Here is an 18,192-nt window from a genome sequence, read left to right as displayed (position 1 = left end):
AAGCACCTGCCTTACAAGCAGGCGGTTGTGAGTTCGATTCCCGGTACCGATAAAAATGAAAAAGACAAAAAAAAAAAAAAAAAAAAGTGTCCCTTTTATAGAGATGGAAAGAAAGGGGACATTAGGCAGGAAGATCCCAATAAACATCTGGGCTCAAAGTTCACTGGCAGGGGCCTGGGGATTTAGCTCAATGGCATAAGCGCCTGCCTTGCAAGCAGGCAGTTGTGAGTTTGATCCCCTGAAAAAGACCAAAAAAAAAAAAGTTCGCTGGCAGTCTTGTACCTCAGTGGACAAATTCCTCAAAGGTCTGGTGTAAATTTTTGAGTGTCCAGATGTCCTGAGCCCTGTAAAATTCTTTGTCCTATCTTATTTCCTTCATGACATCCTGTGCTTACTGATGACGACTTCGGTACTGAGCTGAATTCTGTGAGCGGTGTCTGCTGTCAAACAAGTTGGGGTCGAACCTTACGCATTCCACCATATATCTTATTGCCACCTTCTGCTTAACAAATTTTTTTTTCTTTTTTTCTTCTTTTTTTTGGTACCAGGAATCAAACTCAGGACCTTGCACTTTGCAGCCAGGCACTGTGCTGCTGAGCTAAATCAGTTTAGCTAATTTCTACCCCAAGTTACAACTCAAAGCATTGCCTCTTTAGCTACCCTTTTCAGGCTCTCTGTTCCATACTCATCTCTCTCCATACTTTTTAATATCTACTGAGTTGTAGTATAATTGTCTTCTAAATGCCTGTATCAATCAATACTTAGAGAAACAGACATCACATAGTACTTTAAGCAGAAAAGAAAAATTACAGAGAGTTGTATGTTTACAAAATCACATGAATAGCTGAGGGATCTGGCTGGAGGTGGAGCCTCTAGGGATGATTTCCAGAACACTACTGGATTAACCCTCCCAGGGTCTATGGCCCGCCTAGTGGCCACTAGAATCCTGAGTTTGAGAAGGAGCTACCATACTGCAATCCCACAGTATACAGTGTCAGACTTTTTATAGAACTACTGACGAATGTAAACATCTGAGTGTGGTCAGTTGAGGGAAAAAAGAAACTGGGTAATCAGCACCCGAAACTTTGAGAATTTGCTCTATAGTGTGTTGAGGTTTTTGAAAGTTTGCTTTTCTAATAAGATTGAGAAGGTATCGGGTGGAGGGGTGACTGGAGATTTGACCCAGAGCCTTCTCACTGAGCTAAATTGCCAGCTAAATTGCCCACGCTGACCTTAAACTCAAGATCCTACTGTATGATCCTCCAGGATTGCTGGAATTACAGCAGGAATGTACCTCAGTACCCAGCTGTAGTTTTAGTTTTGTTTTTAAGGAGATGAGTTATTTTAAAATTCAGAGGACTAGAAAACCATATGCCAACACCCCCCCCCAAAAAAAATCACTTTGTTGGTATAGTACTTGAGTAATAAGTAGAAAGTCAAAAACTATTTGAGAAAAATATGTGCGTGGTGGGGCATGCCTATAGTCACAACACTTGAGAGGCTGCGGCAGGAGGATCACCATACGTTCAAGGCTGGCCTGGGCTATGTAATGAGACCCCCTCTCAAAAAAAAAGTCATTAAATTAGTTAAAAGGTAACATTGAAGTGGGATCAGAACAGATTTAATCTTCAACCTAAGACTAGCCCGAGGACCTTGGAAATGTCAGTTAAATCTTCTGTGCCTCAATCCTCTCTTCTATGAAGACGTGCTAGAACTAGATGATCTTCAACCCAACTCTATAATTTTGGTTGTTTAGTTATTCAACTGAAAAAAATATTTTTTGTTTTATTTTTGAGACAGTTTCAATATATAGTCCAGGCTGGCCTCAAATTCACAGTAATCCCCCTGCCTGGGATTATAGGCGTTTATCAGCAGGCCCAGCGAAAACTGTATTTTATGCAGAGAATTATGTAACCATTTGTGGAGCTTTTGCTCATTATGTAGAATTTTCTTCTCAACCTTAAAATATTCCCTGAGACCATCCAAGTGAGGCAAAAGAGGTAGTGGGAGGAGAATGTGCCCTTACCACACTGAAGCAAATAACTTTTTTTTTTTTTAGTCCAGGCTGACCTTGAACTCACTGTATAGCCCAGGTTGGCCTGGAACTCACAGCAATCCTCCTGCCTCTGCCTCCTGAATTCTAGGATTATAGGCATAGGGCACCACAGCTGGCCTCCAGATAGTCTTTTTTTTTTTTTTTCTTTTTTTTTTGGTACTGGGGATCGAGCTCAGTACTGCATGCTTGCCAGGCAGGGGCTTATGCCGCTGAGCTAAATCCCCAGCCCCAGATAGTCTTTTTTTTTTTTTAAACACATAGATCAACTTCCATATTCCCTAATTTTTCAGTTTGAGGTTTTGGTTAATCTGTTCTTAGGAGTTAAGAGGGAGAAAAAATTCTTCAAAGAATCATCACTGATTCTTGGAGCTCACAGCCTCAATAAGAAGTGCATTGGAAGCACCCTCCAGGCTACATTAGCTAGGCCAGAGATTAAGCAGAGCTTTCTGCTAGGTCCCTGCAGCTGCCTTTGGACTATTTGAGGCACTTGCTGTGTTTTTTGGCCTAGTTTTTTTTCCTTTGGTTTTTTGTTTTGTTTTGTTTTGTTTTCCTTTATGAATTGTCCTTCATTCTCTTGCTTTTCTGATGTAAAATGCTTTTCAGAAAACCATTTCCAGACAAACCCTCAGATGTTGGCCAAAGGTCAGTTTGCCAGACTAGTTTTTTGTTGTTATTTCCCTCAAAATAGGAGACACCCGGCAGCGACTAGTGCTGGCTCCAGAGAACACTGTGGTGTTCAGGGGCTGTACGCAGGCCTTCATTTCTCCCCTGCTAATATGCTTTCTTATTTTGCCTCAAAGCTTGTTTACCAACTGCAGCTTGGTCCCTGGACTCTCTTCCCTTCACCCCACCCCTACATTGTGCATTTCAAAAGGCAAAGAAAATAACAGCTTCTTCCCAGACCTCTGACTACAGAATCACCAGGGCCAATGTGTCAAAAGGAGCAGCCTTCACCAAACCTTTGTACAGGTTTTAGGTTAGGGAAAAACAAAAGCCACTTAACACATAACTCTGTTTCTTTTCTAAGGACTTGTAACAGACAGGGCCCCAGGGCTGCCTCTCCTTGATGCTGGCAATAAACTTAAATAGCAGGCTTTAGTTCTCAGTCAAAAATGGTACAAAGTCCTCCAATGTGTTATATCTATTGCTAGATAGAGCCAAATTAAATATGATGTACACATGAAGATTTGTTTTAGTTACAACCCTACCCTCAGGCCATTTATAGTCAAAGCTGGTTTCTCAAAGCATCGTCCAACCATCACCTACATCAGAATTATGGATACTTATTTTAAAATGTAGATTCCTGGGCTTTGGTCCAGATTTCTTCAATCAGAATACATAGAAACAGGATATGGGAATCTATTTTTCACAGTATACCTTATATTCACCCCAATGCACAATAAAATCCCTAAAACCACATATTACTTGAATAAGAGCTTTTTAGGAATTTATAAGAACTGTAAATACAATATTTAAATCTTTAGCGACCCAGGGCCTTAGTCCACATACTAATCACAAAGTCAAGGATATAGCATAGCACTGATTAGCAACATAAAGAAAATAAAGGTACAGTATCCCTGTCAAAAAATCCTCTAGGGGGCTGGGGATTTAGCTCAGCGGCATAAGCGCCTGCCTTGCAAGCAAGCAGTCCGTGAGTTCGATCCCTGGTACCGATTAAAAACGAAAAAGACAAAAATAAAATTTTTTTTAAAATCCTCTAATAAAGCTGAGCGTGGTGGTGCAGGCCTGCAATCCCAGCACTCTGGAGGCTGAGGCAAGAGGATCAGTGCAAGGCCAGCTTGAGCTTCAGAGTGAAACCCTGTCTCAAAACCAAAAAAAGTTTAAAAAAAAAAAACAAAAAAATTCAAATCAAAACCAGCCATCCGTTGCCGGGCATAGTGGCACACACCTATAATCCCAGCACTCGGGAAAATGAGGCAGGAGGATCTTTGGAAGTTTGAGACCAGGCTGGGCTACAAAGTGAGCTCAAGGCCAGCCTGAAATGCATAGTGAGACCTTGTCTCAAAAATATTTTAAAAAGGGGCTGGGGATTTAGCTCAGTGGCATAAGCCCCTGCCTTGAAGTAGGCAGTCGTGAGTTCAATCCCCAGTACTGATACAAAGGAAAAAGACCAAAAAAAAAAAAAAAAAAAAAAAAAAAAAAAAAATATATATATATATATATATATATATATATATATATATATTAAAAGGATTAAAAAAAAAACATCTGGAAAAAAAAAAAAAGGCAATGACTGCTTTTTAGCCCACTTAACCTGTTGCTGGGGAAGGAGAGTAAATGTCAGGATATGAGATAAATCATTTTCCTAGCTTGGCATGGTGGTGCACACCTATAATCCTAGCACTCAGGAGGCTGAGACAAAAGAATCACTTCGAGTTCCAGAGCAGCGTGTGTTACATAGTGAGTTCATGGCTGGCCTGAACTGCATAATGAGGTCCTGTCTCAAAAGACTAGATAGATGAGGCCTGGGGATTTAGCTCAGCAACATAAGCGCCTTCCTTGCAAGTGTGCAGTCGTGAGTTTGATCCCTGGTACCGAAAAAGACAAAAAAAAAAAAAAAAAGACTAGATAGATGATAGGTAGATAGATAGATACCCTAACAAACTCCATGGATTGATATTATGTAATCTGATTGGTTTTGAGGATGTTACTAACATTGTTCTCATTTTACCAATAAAGGATTGGAGAGTGGTCACTAATAAATTATGTTGACTTCTGAAGATATAGCAAAGACTTTAGGGAATGGCTAGCCTGTGTTTTCAACGTGAACTGAAAGATTATTAATGAGTTCTTTGCTAATGGGCAAGAGAAGAGGAGAACTGCTGGAGGATATGCAAAGAACAATAGTCAAGTGTGCTCCTGCATACCTGTGACCCCAGATCTCGAGGCCGAGGCACGAAGATCATGTTTGAGCCTAATCTGAGCAACTTAAACTATTTAGTGAGACCCTGTCTCAAGAAAGGTGTGGGGCTGTGATTCAGTGTAAAGACCCTGGGTTAAAACCAGGAGGGAGGAGGGAAGGAAACAGAGGATACACCATTTCCTGTGTCTGAATTGGATAGGTGATTAAGGAATAAGTAAAGGCAATTCTTAATGTAGAATTTCTTTCTCCTTTCCCTAAGACTAATGGACCCTATGTTCTAACCCTGCCTACCTGCTGCTTTCTATCAAAGGGTATAAGAGGGTATGAGATATATATATATCAGCTGTGGTTCCCAACTCACAACTACCTTCCCAAGGCACACCATAAGAACTAGAAGTTTTCTTCTCCATGACAGGTCATACAGCAGCTAATCTTTCCCCACCGTTCTATCTCAGAGCAGGCAATAAATTCTCTGACCTACCCTTATCATAGTAGGTGAGAAGACCCTCCTGATTCAGGAAGGCTCCTGTCTCATGCCTTGGAGGGAAAGATGATGCAAAGAAAGGCCAAGAGGACTTCTAAAGTAGATAAATTTTTGTTCATTTGCTTCACCTAGTCTATCAGCATTAGATGTGCAATGAAATTCCCCAAAAGATAGGCTTCAGAAAGGTCCTGAGTAGCTGAAAAGGAAAACGTGTCTAGAATATGGCACTGAGAGAGAGCATGGAAGCTTCCCAGTCTGCATGTTTAGCCCTGTGCATCTCCACAACTGCATCCCTATAATATTTATTATAATAAACTGGTATACTAAATGTTTCTTTGAGTTCTGTGAGCCACTCAAAGCCCTAATGTGATCAGAAGCATCAGGGGCTTGTGATTGGCACCTGAAGGAGGCATAGGATGGCAGTTTTGAGACAGAGCCCTCAACCTGTGGGATCGTACCTCCAGATAGTGTCAGAACGGAAGTGGAGGATAACTAGCTGTTGTCCTGGGGTATGTGGGGAAACCACATACACATACACATATACACATCTGGTATCAGAAGTAAACTATGTGGAGCTGGGTAGTGGTAGAGTGCTTGGCTAGCACATATAAGGCCCTAGGTTCCATCCCCAGCGCAGAATGGGTGATCTGTGTTGTGAGAGTAAATAAAACAGGAAAAACTAGGTTTGAATCTGAGTTTGTTTTCACAACCTAAAATAAAGTTCACACTACCACAATTGAAGCAAGGAAGTGAGGCTCTTTAGTCTCTGATTTTTTTTAATAGGGAAAAGGTGGCATATGGGAAAAATTGTACCCAGTGCTTTCACTGAGAAACTGTAGTCTCGACAGATTCTGTCAAGACTACAGTGGACAAAGGTAAAAAGTATTGGTAAAGTTTTAGCCTCTAAGTGAGTTCTTAGGAGAAATCTGGGATAGGACTGTTGTTCTCCTTGGTGCCCAGTAGGTGGCGTCACAGTCTAAACCGTGTGGATTACAATGGAAAGATAGGGCATTAGGTAGTTTAGGAGCCTGCAGAAGTCTGAGAGAGAATATGCAGGGTGCTTTTACTACTGTCCAGTCCGCTCATCCTATCCACACCTGCCTCCTTTCTCTTCCCTAAAACTTTAGCCTGAGACATACCATATGTGAGCTGTTAGCTTCTAGTATCCAGCTAGGGAGGCGTAACATAAAGAACTGTGGTCAAGGTAAACTGGGAAGAGAGGAATCCCAGAAAAATTTAAAGCACTTTCCCAAAGTCCAGGTCCTGCACTGGCTAGGACATATCCTAAGTTGACAGTGCAGTGAGATGTCCTCCTTCCAGCCAATATGTAAGGCCAGTGTCTTAAACCCATGGAGGAACATCCACCCTCCTAAAACTCCCACACATACACAGATCTGAAAGTGACACAAACCAGAACAGCAGACCAAGCAACCAGCAGTTTAGTTATGCAGCCAGCTGTCTGGCCTCCCTGCACAACAGGCATCAAATTAATACATGGGTGGCACCTTGCTGTCAGTGGGCAGAAGGCCAAGATCACCAGTTGGGAACAATCAGCCTGTCAAGGTCGGGGGTAGCCTGTGGCTTTGTGCCCATCAACTTCCCGGCCACAAACTGACTGGAGCCAGAATTACTGAATGCTTCCCTGCCTATGAAGAAACAGACTCATTTAAAGTAGCAAAGAAAAGAGAATCCAGGAAAGGGGGCAGTGCCCTACCTAAAATCATTACTAAAGCTTCTTTACCTTAGCTGACTTTTTTTTTTTTTTTTTTGAGGGTGGGAGGTCCTGGAACCCAAAACTGGAAGTTGGGAGTCAAGTATATAAAATAGGATATATGGGTCCAGTGACATAGCTCAGTGGTAGAACACTCATCTAGGTATAGGCAAAGCCAGCCCCCACACACCCAAAATTACATGTAGAGTGGAATATACAATGGAAGTAGAATGAAAACAAATGTGGCATGGTAGAAAAAGCTTAGACTAAGAGCACCTGATTCTATCTTACATTAATGTGTGACTTCGGCAAGTCATTTCTTTTTTCTGGGCCTCACTTTCTATAAGTGAGGGCATTTGGCTAATATGAGATCTAGTTTTTGTTTTGTTTTGGTTTGTGTGTGTGTGGGTGTGGGTGTGTGTGTATGTGTGTGTCTTTTTGTGGTTCAGGCTGGCCTTGGGCTCACTTTGTGGCCCACACTGGTCTTGAACTTGCTACAGTCCACCTGCCTCAGCCTCCCAAGTGCTGGGATTACGGGAGCACGCCACCACACCCGGTGAGATCTAGTATATTTTCAATCTCCCCTTGTTAAAGGTAACCAGTCTAGCACCTATAGAAATCCAGGCATAAACTATGTCTGTTGTAGTATGTGGAAGCCACATACTCTACAAAAGTGGGGAAAATCAGGCTGGGTATGGTGGTATACACTTGTAACCCCAGCCCTTGGGAGGCTGACACAGGAGAACTACTGTGAATTCAAAACCACTCTGGACTATAAAACAAGATCTTGTCTCAAAACAAAACAAAACAAAAAAAAAAACAATTCTCCTGCCTCAGCCTCCCAAACTCCCAAATGCTAGCTAGATTATAGGCCTGTGCTGCCTCTCTGGCTCCAAATTCGGTGTTTATCAATATAGTGGATATTAACCAGATGAACGTCACTTCCTGATTTGAAACAGTTTTAGAAATGAGTGTAGCGGCACATACCTGTACTTTCAGCATTCTAGAGACTGAGGCAGGACAATCACTGCAAGTTCAAAGCCAGCTTGAACTACAAAGTGAGACCCTACCTCAAAAGCCCCCTATCAAAAAAATGCCAGGCATGATGTTGAACACCTGTAATCCCAGCACTTGAGGTTGAGGCAAGAGGTTTGCCATGCATTTGAGGCCACTCTAGACTACATAGTGAGTTCAAGGCCAGCCTGAACTGCATAGCAAAACCCTATGTCAAAAAAAAAGAAGGAAAAAAAAGAAATTAAGTTTGGATCTAACATAAATCTGACTCTGATCTCTGCTCCACTGAGCCCCAGAGCAGCCTCTCCTCTTAGAAGTTTCTTTCTGCCGTTTCATAGTCACAGTGGACTATTAGTTCTAGCTCCTGTGCGTTGTTCACTTGGTCCCTGGGAAAACACCTGTGCCCAAACATACCCCATGAAGAAAGACATCCCTGCACTTCCTCTCCAGGCAATGTTTCACTTCCTGTGCTTCCTCAGGATACTGTAAACTTCTCACTTACCAGAACTTTCCTGTCACCCAGGTTTAATATCCTGTTTAAGCATTGAGAAAGAGAGTTTAAGGGAGATTCCAATATGACAAACAATAGTACTCATTGGGTTCTATCTGTTGTCCTCCCTATCCTGAGAAATCTTAACCTTAAAGAAAGAATGAATGGTCAAAATAGTCAGAGTAATTAATATCTTTCTTTCCTCCAATTGCGTTATGCTGAATTTCAAAAAGAATATCACTTCTCATCTTTCACAAGATGTATAGTATATGCTAGTGGGGAAAGTGAGATCTGAATCTTACCATTAAGGAATTTATAGTCTCTTACTAGCTATTGACATACAATGTTACCCATAAAATACAATTAAAAACAATTCTCTCTCTTTCCCTTTCTCTTTCTGTTTTGTTGTTGCTATTGTTGTTATTTGGGGGGGGGTGTTTTATTTTGTTTTTTGGGAGTTTTTGAGACAAGGTGTCCTATGTAATTCAGGCTGGACTTGAACTTATTAGCTAGCCCAGGCTGGCCTTGAATTCATGGCTATTCTCTGCCTCAGCCTCCTTAGTATGGGAGACAACTGGAGTGACTCCTCTTGAATGCAGAACAATTGCTGCAACTTTGATTATATGGAGACTGATTTTTTTTTTTATACTGACATGTAGAGAGCAGGCTATGGTATTTTTTTTCTCTTTAATTGGTTCTAAGCATTATAAATAAGGCCAGCTGAGGTACTGATATGTAACCTCTAAAGCCATCAAGCAGTCTCCTGTTTCCTTGCATAGTGCTCTCTGTAAAGGATATGAGTACAGGGGGATGTTAGAGCCAACAACTCCAGGAATGTGAACTGGGTAGAAGCCTCAAGGTAAAGCGGCTATGACTCCCCAAGGCACAAAAATTTACATATCAGAAACCCAAGTAACAGCCTCCTAAAACAATTCAGTTGCTACCATAATTGAATTATAAAAAAGATCCTTTTGCATATCCTTATCTCTGCATTTTTGCAGGATGCTTTTCTCCCTACCTGGCTAGCCAGCTCAAGTTACTCACATAATTCCCACCATCCTCACTGTCACTCATCCCTGAGCCACCCGCTTCTTCACAAGATAAATTCTGGAAGATCAGGGCCTTTGTCTGCACACCCTCACAGGAATTGGAGTTAGGACCCCTTGGCTGCCCTTCACTTGGAATGCATCTTGGTGTCCTTACTCTCACCATGGGTTGCATTGGAGGTGGTAAATTGGAATTAACTTGCTGGGATTCCAATAACCTCTCAATGGGATTACAAATATAACTTTTTGGGTTGTATGGAAAAGGGATTACGATAGTTGGATAACTACTCAATATTTGGGATTACAGTGCTTAGTGCTGGAATTACAGGCCTGTGTTACCACACTCAGTTTGCGGTTCTTTTGGGTTTTTCCCCCTAACTGCTAAAGGTTGAGCCCAGGGTCTTCACACTGATCTACATCCTCAGTCATTTTATTTATTTATTTATTTATTTATTTATTTATTTATTTATTTTTGGTGCCAGGGATTGAACTCATGACCTTGCACTTGGCAGGCAGGCACTTATGCCACTGAGCTAAATCCCTGGCATCAGTCATTTTATTTATTTCAAAATAAGATTTCACACCCAGGAGGCTACAATAGGAGGGTCTCTGAGTTTGCAGCCAGCCTATGCTACATGCAGCCATCCAGTACTACATAGTGAGACCCTATCTCAAAAACAAAACAAAACAAAACCTCACTATGTGGCTGAGTTGCGCAGATTGGGCTCAAATTTGTAATCCTCCTGCCTCGACCTCCTACTGAGCCTAGCCTCAAGTAGTTTAGATAGTTTTGACTCATGTTTCTCATGGAGCTGTAGTCAAAATGTTAAATTGGACTACAGTTATCTGAAGGTTTGTCTGGGACTGGTCACTGTAGTGTAAGGTAGCTTGCTCACATGGCTGACAAGCTAGTGCAGGCTTTAGGTAGCAGATCTCAGTTCCTCATAACGTGGGCCTCTCCTTAGGCTTCTCGTACGACATTATAGCTAGCTTCCCTCAGGCGAAGTGATCTAAGAAAGAAACCAACTAGGAAACTGCAATGTCATGAATGACTTAACATTGGTAGTTCTATGTGTCCTTTTCATAGTGTTGTACTGGTCACCAGGCCAACCACTACTCAGTATGAGAAGGAAACACAAAGAGGGTGAATATCAGGAGATGTAGTCATCTTGGGTGATGACTACAACATAGTCGACCTGGGGTTTCCAAGTTCTCATAATTATTAAATAATAATAAAACAGCTAGTATATTTATAAACCTACAAGAATAAATGTTTCAATTTTTCACAAAATGCCATTGGTAAAATAGACTTCAGGAGACTCTTTTTCATAAACACTTAGGGGTTTTGGGGTTTTGGAGAATGGCTTTGATTTTGGTTTGTAGTACTAGAAATCCAATATAAGGAACACTGAGATACATCCCCAGCCCCTTTTTCAGTTGTTGTTTTTTGTTTTTTGAGACAGGGACTTGCTGTGTAGTTCAAGTTGGCCTTGTGCTCATGAAAATTATCCTGCCTCAGCCTCCCAAGTGTGGTATTACATGCAAGCACCACCATGCCTAACTGATCTTGATCTTTATGCAAAGACTGTAGCCATGATGCCATAACAGACCCACAAATAAGTCAGGTCTCTTCAAGTAAAGTGGTATTTCAGAAATAAAGGGAGTAGATAGTTCTCAGCTGGTGGAAAAGGTTTGCAACTCTCCATCCAAGATGGCAGCTTAATGTCCCTGTGTCCTAGTAAACTGAAGGAAAAAAGAAGAGAGAACTAGTTTCCCTTTTTTAGGCCATGCCTAGAAGTTACACATATTGCTTCACTCACATTCCATTGACCAGAGTTTAGTTATGGGGCCACGACCTACCCCCATAGAGTCTGGACAATGTAGTATCTAGCTAGCAGTCACATATCCTCCTACAACTCAGTGTGTGGGTGGCAGAGAGGAAAGGTCATATTACTCGAAGGAGGAAGACAGTGGATGCTACAAATCAGTGGACTGTACCACACATAAAATACAGTTCTGGCCAGGGATGGCGGTGCCTGTCTATAATCCCAACACTCAGGAAGCTGAGGCAAGAGGACTACTGAGAGTTCAAGGCCAGTCTGGGCTACATAGTGAGTTCAGGACTAGCCTAGACTACATAATTTGATTCAGTTCATAACCAACTCAGTGTGTGGCCATAATCATGAGCAGAATTAAACTTGTGAACTGAGGTACCACTGTAGAATTAGACAGAAAGACGCAATATAGTGGGGTAAGTAATGTAACTAGTGAAACCTGGAATACTGGATAGGGGATAAGGAAAACTTCTAGAAGGAAGTGATTATCTGCACTGAGAAAATCTATGACCTTACGTTGAGAAATCATGTTACACTTCAAATAGATTTCAGGCAAACTAAATGAGACTTTTGTATTTATAACCACAGCCAGGCATGGTTGTGCACAACTGTATTACCAGCTTCATAGAAGACTGAGGCAGGAGGATCAATAATTTGTGGCCAGCCTGGATGTCATAAGTTACTTTTCTCGTGGCTAAGACAAAATACCCAATACCTACAGTTATGTTTTTTGGTTTTTGGTTTTTGGTTTTGGTACTGGGAGTCAAACTCAGGACCTTGCACTTGCCAGATAGGCGCTTAGCCACTGAGCTAAATCCCCAACCCCCAATACCTATAGTTTAAGAGAAAAGGTTTATTTTAACTCACAGTTTGTAGAAGTTTCAGTCCATAATCTGTGGGCTCCAAAGCAAGGTGGCATGGCAAAGGGGCATCACAGAACAGGCAAGATGCAGCAGAAGACAACCAACTGCAACAAGCCATGACAAAGCTACTTGCCCTTACAGTGGGCCACTCTTGGTGGTTTTTGGTTTTGGTTTGTTTGTTTGTTTCATTTGTTTATTTGTTTGTTTGTTTGAGACAGAGTCTTGCTGTATAGCTCAGGCTAGCTTTGAACTCACTGTGTAGCCCAGGCTGGCCTTGAAATTGAACTGGTGGTAATTCTCTTGCTTCAGCTTCCCAAATGCTGAGATAAGGTGCATGCACCATCACATCCAGTGAGGGTGAGGCACTCTTAATCCTAGCATCATCAGCATCACATTTGTAGTCTGCAGGGCATAACATCAGTTCTGTCATAAAGGCACATTACTGTGAGTGTGTAATGCCCATGCTTATTCTTTAGAATATTTCTATTGATGAATTATTAATTTTAATTTTATTATGAATTTTATTAAACAATGAGTACTTAATAGGAAAAAATACAATGTTGAATTTTTAATATTTATTAAGAGTTTATGAAACATCAAATTTTCAACATTTTTTTTTTTTGGTATACAAAGTCTAAAAACTAAACAACTGAAATAAATTCCTATATGAACTATATTGCAATGAAAATATCAATAGAACTCTACCACAGAAATAAAGTTGGCATCACCTACCCACCCAAGGCAGTCTTCACACATGACAACTGTATGTTCCATGTACCTGTCTCACACTGACAGCACATGTGCTTGGCTCTCCTTTCCTATGTGGCGGTCTTTTTTTTTTTTTTTTTGTCTTTTTCCTTTTAATCGGTACCGGGGACCAAACTCACGACTGTCTGCTTGCAAGGCAGGTGCTTATGCCGCTGAGTTAAATCCCCAGCCCCAGGATAAATTTCTAAATTGAAAGCACTATAAGTCTCCACATCTACATGGGGATAAAAGCTACAGCAACCAAATAATGCTACAAGATGTTCATCAATAGTGAGGTATTCAAAGTGTATGTAAATTATTTGAGACTCACAAATCTCTCAAGCTGTGAGCAGATAGCAGCCAGATTATCAGTTATTTTTTCTTTCTTGGCAGGTGGTTTTGCTATAAAACTCAGACAAATTTGAAGGAAACCAAATCTCCTCCGTGTCATCATTATTCTACAAACTTCAAACCCACATCCATTACTTTTCCATAAGTCTTTTATATTCCTGCAATTGCCGTAAGAAAATCCTGCTATAAATCCTTTCAGTTTAGCTAGTGAGGTGTCATAATAAATACATTTTTGGGTATGGTTATTGGTTCATATAGAACATTTTATTAGTATTTCAGCATTTGTATACTTCACAGCATCTTGTAACTTCATTTATAACTATTTCCAACATTGAATGGCAATACTGGCATTTCATCCAATAGGTTTCACCCCTGTCAAGACTCTTCCTATATTTTCAGTTCTAACATTGGCTCATTCCATTTATTTGCATGACCATTTTATAGCATTTCAACTAGTCAAACATGTACTCACATTGCTGTTTTCTTCATCATCTGAATCAAGAAGACTTGCATTTCCTGTGTTTGTATGGGTCGATTTCACCATTATAGGAACTTTGGCTCATGTGGCCAATGTCAAAGTCATCATCATCATCCATGTGTGAATGATCTGATGATTCATTTTCAACCTCCTCCAAAACTTGCGAATCTGATTTTTCATGTGCCATTGTACTGAACTGGTCTACTTCTATCAGAAAAATCAAAGGAAAACTTTTTAAAGCAAATCCTAAATGCACAGAAATTTAGCAATGAGCATTCCATGAGTAAAACTTACCTGTTGCTGCTTTGGAACTCCTGTACATAGCTTTCTGTTCTTCTGCCAAGTGAGTGAATATACAGATGTTTTTTTTACTTTCCCCAGGTGTAGCTACTGTAGGTCACACTCACATTCCATTTATGGTAAAATACACGTTTATAGTAGAGTGTGTAGGTGTATTTTACCTCCTGTGATGCTCAGGGAAACATACACAAAACTTGTTAAATAAAGCATTATGTGGGTAAAAGTTCCAGTTTGACACTTTGGCACACATGCACACATCTTGCTGTTCATCAAAATAAGTGGGTAAACCAAAGTTTGCTTTCTGTATCCTTCAAGAGCAGTTCCTAAAATGCACCACCAGCTACCATTATACTAATGTACAAATTTCCAGTAGAAAATTAGGGGATGGGTTGTGGTAGTACAATGTTATATCCTGCAGGAATCCCATTATCACACAAAAGCCTCACCTATGACCTCATGAAGCTTTGGGAAGACTTGTAGATACAAGCTATAACACTGGACAACTCCCAAAAAAAAAAAAGGGCTGGGGATTTAGCTCAGTGGCTTAAGCGGCTGCTTGGCAAAAGCAAGGTCATGAGTTTGTTCCTTGGCACCAAAAATACAAAACAAAAAAAAAAAACCAAAAACAAAACACTGGACAACTTAGCAAGACCCCATCTTAAAAAAGAATATTATGGCCAAGCACTTTGATTGTGCAGTTTGTGTTAGTTTAATACCCCACCACCCCAAATCTATGAAAAAATTATCTCTATTTTACAGATGAAGATAACTCAGAGGAGTTACATAACTTGGCACCATCACATATCTATTAAATGAGAGAGGCAGCATTTTAACTCAAATCTTCTTTCCAGATAAACATGTTTCTTTTTTTTTCTTTTTTTTTTTTTTGTCTTTTTCCTTTTTATCGGTACCAGGAATTGAACTCACGACTGCCTGCTTGCAAGGCAGGTGCTTATGCCGCTGAGCTAAATCCCCAGCCCCGATAAACATGTTTCTTGTGTGAAATAAAAGCATATTAGCAAAAAGCAAATGTCAACATTAAAAATTCTATGCAATATTCTCTCATCAAATATTTATCATTTTCTATCCTGTGTACATCCAAACGCATCCAATTGCTAAATTGCACAGGAACTATATAATGCCCTGGATAATTAAGTGTGAGACCATGCAGGACTTCAAGGAGCAAATAATGAGCTGGGGAAATTTGCTCAGGGCTTGAGTGGACTTTGATAGATGATACAAAAGACAGCATATTACAGATCCTGGAATCACAGCAGCAAGACTAAAGATATATAGGCATAATCATATGACAATCCTGAGACACAGAGACCCAAATAACTGGAATAGAAGGTATATTGGGAAGCTCTCCATTTCTCTCATGTACAGAAAAGGAGGAAGAAGAGGTGGAGGCCTCACTGTTTTTCTCTGTTTAAGTAGTCCTGGTACCTGTTGCCCTCCCCTGTCCGCTAATCTAGGAAAAAGATATATTCAGAGCATTCCTAAAATGGCATGTATTGTTGTGCTAATGCTTGTCTGGGAGCTGTACCAACTGACAGGCACACAATTCTTACTCCCTACTATAGCTTCCAGGGCATGGTGGTGCACAACTAAAATCTCAGCACTCAGGAGGCTGCGGCAGGAGGATTGCCCTGAGTTCGAGGCCAGCCTTGACTGCACAGTGAGTTCAAAGCTAGCCTGAGCTATATAAAGCAAGAACCTGGCTCAAAAATCTAAAATTAAAATTAAAAAATAAATAAAGCTTCCAGTCTAACGAGATGCAAGCACACAATTCAGATGACAGAACAGGGCAAACGACCTCAACTGAAAGCATCATATTTGCTGTAAGATGTCAAAGTGCTTATAGTTATACTGTATAGGTGGCATGCCTAGCCACATGAGGAGGATGCTAGGCATGGGCACAGGTAGTTCTGGGTTGGATGAGCTTGCTTACACCCCTGAATCCCTGTAGTTAACCCAGAACAGTCACCTTAAAAAGTGCCGATGGTAAGCATTCCTTTCTTTCCTCTAGAGAATCCCTGCCTTTCCTAACTCCCCTCAAACCAATAGTGGGTGGGGAGTAACCAAAGGAGACTTGGGAGGGGATGTTAGGGTCAGACAGGATCCAGCAGCCTGAACCCAAGCAAGCGGAAAAGGCCATTGTCTGAGTTGCTTTCTGAATTTCCTGCCTTCAAACACCTACTTCCCCAGCCTATGCACTGGGTCCCATACCTCCTGCTCTGCCTCCCCCAGTGAGGAGGTACTGCCCACCAAGAGGACAAGCTAAGTTTCTGTGAAAGTGAGAAGGAAAGCCATCCAGACCCACACTGTGGGGAAGAACAAAAGAAATGACAAAGCACAGGCCTTTTGGACCACTAGAGGAGGATGTTTCTGGATCTTAATAATGATTCAGGACCCTCATCTCTCCCAAGCCATGCTCATTTCTTGGTTTGCTCCTCTAGAAGATCTGGAGTTCTCTGGCAGAAGTAAGATCTGAATGGCAGAGAAGTGGGGATGTGTCCATTGTAGGTGTCTGCCTCTGGAAAAGTCGGTGGTTTCATGTGGGGAGAATTCAGGATACTCTGGGCGTTGCTGAGACTTTGTCCCTGCAGGACCAACAAATCCACAACTGACTTCTGTTGAAGTCCCTGCACTGGCTACCCTGTCAGCTCTGAGCCTGCTCCTGTTTCATGATCCAGAGGAGACCAGCTTCCCGCTCCCGGCCTGGCTGACTCCCATTCCCGGTCACCTTCCAGCTCCTTGGCCCCTCCCCCTGCACGTACTTACTCACTCTGGCAGCCTAGCTGGGCTTTTGGCTGGGAACTGGGCTTACAGCGGAAACGGGCAGTTGGGAGGTGTGATTTATGTCTCTGACTTCACCCCAGGCTGGAACCCAAAAACACTGACCCTCCTCCAAGTGCCCTGTTGGCATATTTCCTCCTCTCCCTCAAAAAAGGCTTTCTCTCTGGTCAGAGGTGACCAGCATCACTATCACAATACCCTTTACACCTCCGCCTCCTGCCCTCACAGAGCTTGAAGAATGCAGTGACTTTAAGGTCACCTATAGGAGGTGACAGTCTCCTATCAGCCCCAAACAACAGGGAAACTCTGTATATACAATTTCCTTCTCTTGCTATTGGATTAGTAGTTGATAAAACAAAGCAGAGCTAGCCAACTCAGAATTCTGCCTCTGATCTCTCTTTGCAAATTTAAGGTAATCCCAAACCCTATGATTGGTCCCTTTGTTTGTTGATTTGTTTTGTTTTGTTGAGACATGGTCTCACTGTGTAGTCCAGGCTGCCCTCAAATTAGCCAACAATCCCCCTGTCTCAGCCTCCCAAATGCCAGGATTACAGGCTTGTGGCACCACACGTAGCCCACTGTGACTGTTTCTATCTCTGAAGACAGCTCAGAAATATTCTCAAAAATATCAAGGTGCCATTTTCTCACTCCTTTTTTTTTTTTTTTTCGTTTTTTATCGGTACCAGGGATCGAACTCAAGTCTGCCTGCTTGCAAGGCAGGAGCTTATGCCGCTGAGCTAAACCCCCAGCCCCCATTTTCTCACTTCTAATCAGTAATCTGTGATATAGATCCATATCTTTACTTCCCATTTGTCTAAGATTAGAAAGCACATTCCACTCTATACCAGTCCCAGTTCAGAAACAGAAGAGATTTTTCTTTTTTAATGACTTTTTTTTTTTTTTTTTTTTTTTATCGGTACCAGGGATCAAACTCAAGACTGCCTGCTTGCAAGGCAGGCGCTTATGCCACTGAGCTAAATCCCCAGCCCCGAAGAGATTTTTCTATAATGCAGCAGTCCAATTCCTTTTAGGGGCTCCTACCTTTACCTGTTAGAAAGTCCTAAGAGAAAACTAATTTGTTTTTTTTTTTTTCCTTGTTTTTAAAGATTTTTTATTAGATTAAAAAAAAAAAAA

The sequence above is a fragment of the Cavia porcellus genome, unplaced genomic scaffold, assembly GCF_034190915.1.
Source record: "Cavia porcellus strain 051 isolate PalLab524CR breed Dunkin Hartley unplaced genomic scaffold, mCavPor4.1 scaffold_8, whole genome shotgun sequence".
Taxonomy (NCBI): Eukaryota; Metazoa; Chordata; class Mammalia; order Rodentia; family Caviidae; genus Cavia; species Cavia porcellus.
Note: the sequence above shows the minus strand (reverse complement) of the source record.